Below are 6,000 nucleotides of genomic sequence, written 5' to 3'. Positions count from 1 at the left end.
CTGAGCAATGAATTCCACAAGAACTCTGAATGTGTCCTTTTTCCATGGTGCCGGTCTCCACTTACCTGCTCCAGCCTGCCTGCAGCGTCCTGGGAGCAGGTCCATGAGTGCTGCTGCTTGGTGGTGTTCCCCGCAATCTGGATCAGCTTCCTCCGTTGGAGTCGGGCTCCTCAATGGCACAATCGCTTCAAGATGGTGACTGCCTCGTAGATGCCTGCTTGGCGTGGGGGGCTAGAGGAGCAGGTGAGAGGAGCCTCGGCGCAATCAACATGGTGCTGGGTCCTGGCTCCTCCTTTATGGCTTCTATTGCTTTACCTACAGGGAGTTGCGGGCTCCACACCACACCTGTGGTATCTGGCACCAAGTCATTAGCACCAGATCCTGTAAGTCCTGCAAGTTGAGAAATGGGGCCTCAATGGATTGGATTTGTCCCAGTACATCCCACAGATGCTCAATCAGATTCTTCTGTGTAAGAGGACCAGACGGGCTGACCGGGAGCTCCCATGTGCCCATGAACCTAATGCCGGTTCACTGGTTGTCCTTTCTTGCACAACTTTTGGTAGGAACTAACCATTGCATACCAGGAACACTCCACACCCAGTTGTCTAGCTATCACTATTTGGCTGCACTGCTATTACAACCTGTTCCAAATTATTATGCAAATGCTTTTTTTCTCATTTACCTAAATAATTGATGTAAATAACAGTCAGCATAATTCTCATGTTATCAACTATTAAGAGCACAATTCAAATTTTATTGAACAAACCTCCCAATGATAACAGTATTTTTTTAAACATAAAAAACTTACAATGCAGCACTGTTCCAAATTATTACACACAGTAAGTTTCAAAACACTTTATAGGTTGTAAAGAACTGCAAATTGTCATTTGTTGTGTTTGCATCATATTTACTGAAATAAAAAGCAATTTCAATCAAACTTATAAAAACATTTTAACTTTTCAAACATTTTAACAGGTCACGTTACATTTTAACATAGGGCCCCTTATTTGATAGCAGCTTCACAAGTCTTGCATCCATTGAACTTGTGAGTTTTTGGACAGTTTCTGCTTGAATTTGTTTACAAGATGTCCGAATAGCCTCCCAGAGCTGCTGTTTGGATGTAAACTGCCTCCCACCATCATAGATCTTTTGCTTGAGGATGCTCCAAAGGTTCTCAAAAGGACTGAGGTCAGGGGAGGATGGAGGCCACACCATGACTTTCTCTCCTTTTATCCCCATAGCAGCCATTGATGCAGAGGTATTCTTTGCAGCATGAGATGGTGCATTGTCATGCATGAAGATGATTTTATTACGGAAAGCATAGTTCTTCCTTCTGTACCAGGGAAGAAAGTGGTCAGTCAGAAACTCCACATACTTTGCAGAGGTCATCTTTACACCTTCGGGGACCCTAAAGGGGCCGACCAGCTCTCTTCCCATGATTCCAGCCCAAAACATGACTCCACCACCGCCTTGCTGATGTCGCAGCCTTGTTGGAACATGGTGGCCGTCCACCAACCATCCACCACTCCATCCATCTGGACCATGCAGGGTTGCATGGCACTCATCAGTGAACAGGACTGTTTAAAAATTAGTCTTCATGTATTTTTCTGCCCAATGCAGCCGTTTCTGCTTGTGAGCATTGGTTAGTGGTTGCCGAATAGAAGGTTTATGCACATTTGCAAGACTCTGGAGGACTCTACACCTTGATGTCCGTGAGACTCCAGAGGCACCAGCAGCTTCAAATATCTGTTTGCTGCTATGTAATGGTATTTTAGCAGCTGCTCTCTTGATCCGATGCATGGATCTGGCAGAAATCTTCCTCAATGTGCTTTTATCTGCACAAACCCATCTGTGCTCTGAATCAGCCACAAATCTCTTAATAGTGCAATGATCACGCTTACGTTTTCGTGAAATATCTAATTATTTCATACCTCGTCCAAGGCATTGAACTATTTCACTCTTTTCGACAGCAAAGAGATCCTTTTTCTTCCTCATATTGCATGAAAATGGTGCTCTGCTTAATAATGTGGAACACCCTCCTTTAGTAGTTTTTCCTTAAATTGAGCTCACCTGGCAATCTAATTATCACAGGTGTCCGAGATTGTTTTAAGTGATCAAAAGAGCCCTGAGACACAATGCCATCCATGAGTTAAACTGAAAACCAAAATATTTAATCTTTGTGACACTTAAATAGAATTTGCACAATAATTTGGAACAGGGTGTATATGTTACCCATTCAATCCTGAGTGGTTGAGTGAGTTGTGAATAAACAAAATAATAGGGGGAAATATCTGCCGTTGGTGTATCCTAAATCCTACATCTGAGCTTGTTGTTGGGAGGTTAAAAATAAACTACTGGGTGGGGGATAAGAAGTAACTATTACCAGGTCTTTCCTTTTTGATTGGCAACAGTCCCCATTCCAGTGGTACTACCGATGGGTAGATGATCATGCTAGATATTTCTTTTTAACTTGCCCTGTCCACTGGACAAAGGTGGATCCAGTGCCAGGTCAGCCCACCCAATTGCTTAATTAGGGACTCCATCCCACCACTAATTAGATGGGGGTAATTAGTGACTAGGCAGCTATTCCTCACAGTCATTTATTTCTTTAACCCTCATATGCAGAGACTGACAGAAAGGCAATTGTTTCCTAGGCAACTGCCATACAGGGGATGTGTGTAGTGATGCTTCACAGCAACAGTTTGTGAGTTGGAAGCGTGTTGGTTGAGTTGCAAGTTGTTACAAGACATTTACTTAAAGAGTTACTGCAACCATTTTTCAGACTTTGCTTTTTAAGGGCTAGTAATGCCCTATTTTGGAAATTGATAATAGGTCCCCCCTTTAAAATAAAAAAATATGAGCTTTAAAAAGTACCTGCAAACAAATTCTGGGTTACGTTCCTGTAGCTGATCTCCCTTCTCCTTCTGAAGTCAGCAAGAGCCTTGCAAGGTCCAATCACAGGCTTCTCATAGAGCTCATAGAAGCTTGTGATTGGATTGTTTTACCGGCGGCAAGGGGAAGAGGGAGAGAGTGGGAATGAAGGAATTTTGGGAGGGAGGAAATTGAAATAAAAAAACAAACAAACCATAAAGCACTTTCATTAAAGCAATGGAGGGAGATGGGAGGGAGCGCACTGTTGTAGGGAGGGAGGTAGTGGGGGGAAAGAGAACTTCCCCTTGCAGAGCACTGCCTGCAATTAAAACGATTATTACATCTGTTGTCAGAGCACTTGCGAAAGATGTGTTATAACCCCACAAGTGCAAATATCTCTGGATGCACAGTGAGTCAAGAAAAAATACTGCACATGCAGACTCCTACCAAAAATTATCACTTTAATTTACTAAACTGTACAGCACATGTGCGAGTGTACAGCATTGAGGTCTATGGATGATCCCGCAAGACTAGGAACCCACTAAGACACAGCCAATTCCCTGCTTCCATCACTATGACTGTCGGGATGGACATTGTAGCTCCGCCCAGCGTCTAGGAAAGTCAAGAGGAAGAATTAAACAGAGACACAATAGTCCTTACTTTGTCTCAGTATATGTCTTGACTGGGTTGGAATTTCAGTGAAATTCTACCACATTCAAAAAAAGTATATCAAAAAGATTCTATTTGAACGAAATACTCAATTTGTCAGGGGGTGACAGTGCCACTTTAAGTTCTTATTGATATCTACCAAATCACCAGATTGGCTACCCACAGGCTCAATATTTGTTCTTGTCAATGTGCCATTAATGTACAAAATTTGTGGTTTGACTTGATTTGTCGTAGTACGACCTGAAATGCAACGTTATTAGTGGCCTAAAAATGAGTTGCTGGTTGGTTTAATTGTCCGAAGTGATGCATATCTATATTTAGTTTTGAGTCAATTATAGCACATGGACCCCAGTATTTCGGGACATTATCCATTCTAGGGCATACTCACACACCATGATTGTCCATGATCACATCACATCAGTCTACATAAATATAAAGTGAAAAAAATACAATTTATGCAGTCAAACTAAAAACTATAATGTAGTTGCAACATTTCACTTGGTCAATCACATCTTTTTTTATTTTTCTGTCTATGTACAGATGCAGGTTTGAGAATGACCTCGGTGACACGTATATTCAGCAACTTGCGTATACTTGAGATGTATTTTTGTTGAATGAGGTCTTTGTTTCTTTAGTTTAGCATATATCCAACAGGAAAGGACCTCCAGCTTTGCAGGGTCCCTTATAATAACCTGTTATTTTGAGCGTCCTCTTCGCAAAATGCAACCATTTGGTACTTGTGAAATGATTGTAGAATGGAAGCAGTCTGTTTTAAATGGACAATAGGCACCAAGACCACTTCATTTCATTAAAGTGGTTTCGGTGCAGTGTCGCTGTCACACTTATTCCTGCAATGTAAAACATTGCAGTTTTTGAGAAACTGCAGTACTTACCATGCAGGACTAAGAATGCCAGACATCCAGCGTGAGTAAAACCCAATAAGAAAGCATTGAGGCAATAAGGGCTTAATGCGCTCGCAGTGCATGGACATTAGGTCCCCCCCTAAACCCTTATTGCCTCATATAGGGTTTCACTGAAACTGAATGTCCTAATGCAGAGCGTTATGACATCCACCGTCGTTTAGGGGACTCAGAATCATTTAGAATCCTGGTGGTGCCTCTTGTGGCTGTCTAGTCTGGCAGTCTTAGTCCTGCAAGGTAAGTATTGCAGTTGGATGAAAGGGTGGCACGCCAACACAGCGCCGAGGGTTATCTCAGCTGAAATCAGTTGAGTAAATATAGTTTTTTCTAAGCCTTTATGTGCAGTGGGTGGAGGGGGGACCAGAGGTCACTGTAGTGTAAAGAATACAGATAAAAGATAAGAATAGGATATAAGAATTGTCATTTTTGATTTTATTAAGAAAGGTGTATTCCATATATAAACTTATATAATGCTAGGGCTTATATTATACCCATGTGCAGTGTAACCCCTCTTCACAGATATTGCTTAGCTGAATAGCACCATAACCGCTACAACACGTTACAGTGGGCATGGTACCTGGAGTGTGTCAGTCCCTGCCTTTGTACAGCCTGAGAGCTTTCTGTCTGAACTATGTCTGGCAGTGCAGGGCTTGGCTTATTGGTTGAGAACAGATTCAGCTGATGCTCTCGATCAATGAGCTGACTCTGCCGAGCAAAGATTAGCTCTGGAGAGCTATCAGAATCTCCTACAGCTGTCTCTCAAAGGGAGAAGGAGAAAGGAAGGAACCAGCACCCGGCAGTCCCTTCTAAGAAATCAAACTGTTAGCAAAGAGTTTGACGATTTACATTAAGGTGGCAGAGGGCTCTCCTGGCAGCATATCTGCGCTACAACTCCCTGTAGTAGTTATGGTGCTTGCTTGGAGTGTTTCTATTAAAGGAAGGTCCCTTTCCACATTTGAGTTGGATTCTGTCAAACATGGACAGAATTGATATTACTAATGAAGAAGTGGAAACCTCCATTTTCGAGGTCTGTGAAGTTTGCCCATTTTAGGTGACAGTTTTATGAATTTGGAGTTACTGATTGGCTGAGAGCGTAAGCTGACCCCTCTCAGCCAATCAACTGCGCTGTGCCCGGTTCTGAAAGAGGCTTCTGTTCTAAAGATTTTGAGAAAACAGAAGGACAGAGAGGCGGGGAGATTCAGCATTGGAACACAGACTTTGGGTTTTTCACTACCTGTATTTCCTTGGATTATCTGGGGTGTCTTTCACTTGCTACAGGGACCTGCACGTCAAGCTTTCACTGCCTATCACTCTTAGTCAGCCACACGTCTTCGTTTTATTGTTTGTTACACACACCATTCTCAATTGCCTCTGACACATTCACTCTTAGCACGTAGCTGGCTATCACTTCTTGTTCACACACCTACTCTCTGGGAAGTAATTTACAGTCAGATCATACATCTTCATATGTCTCCATTAGGGCCTCTATCCCCTCCTCCTTGTTTATTGCTTTTATAGATACCCCTCAGCACATTACTTG

This window comes from Pelobates fuscus, chromosome 3 (genome assembly GCF_036172605.1).
Source record: "Pelobates fuscus isolate aPelFus1 chromosome 3, aPelFus1.pri, whole genome shotgun sequence".
Classification (NCBI taxonomy): domain Eukaryota; kingdom Metazoa; phylum Chordata; class Amphibia; order Anura; family Pelobatidae; genus Pelobates; species Pelobates fuscus.
Note: the sequence above shows the minus strand (reverse complement) of the source record.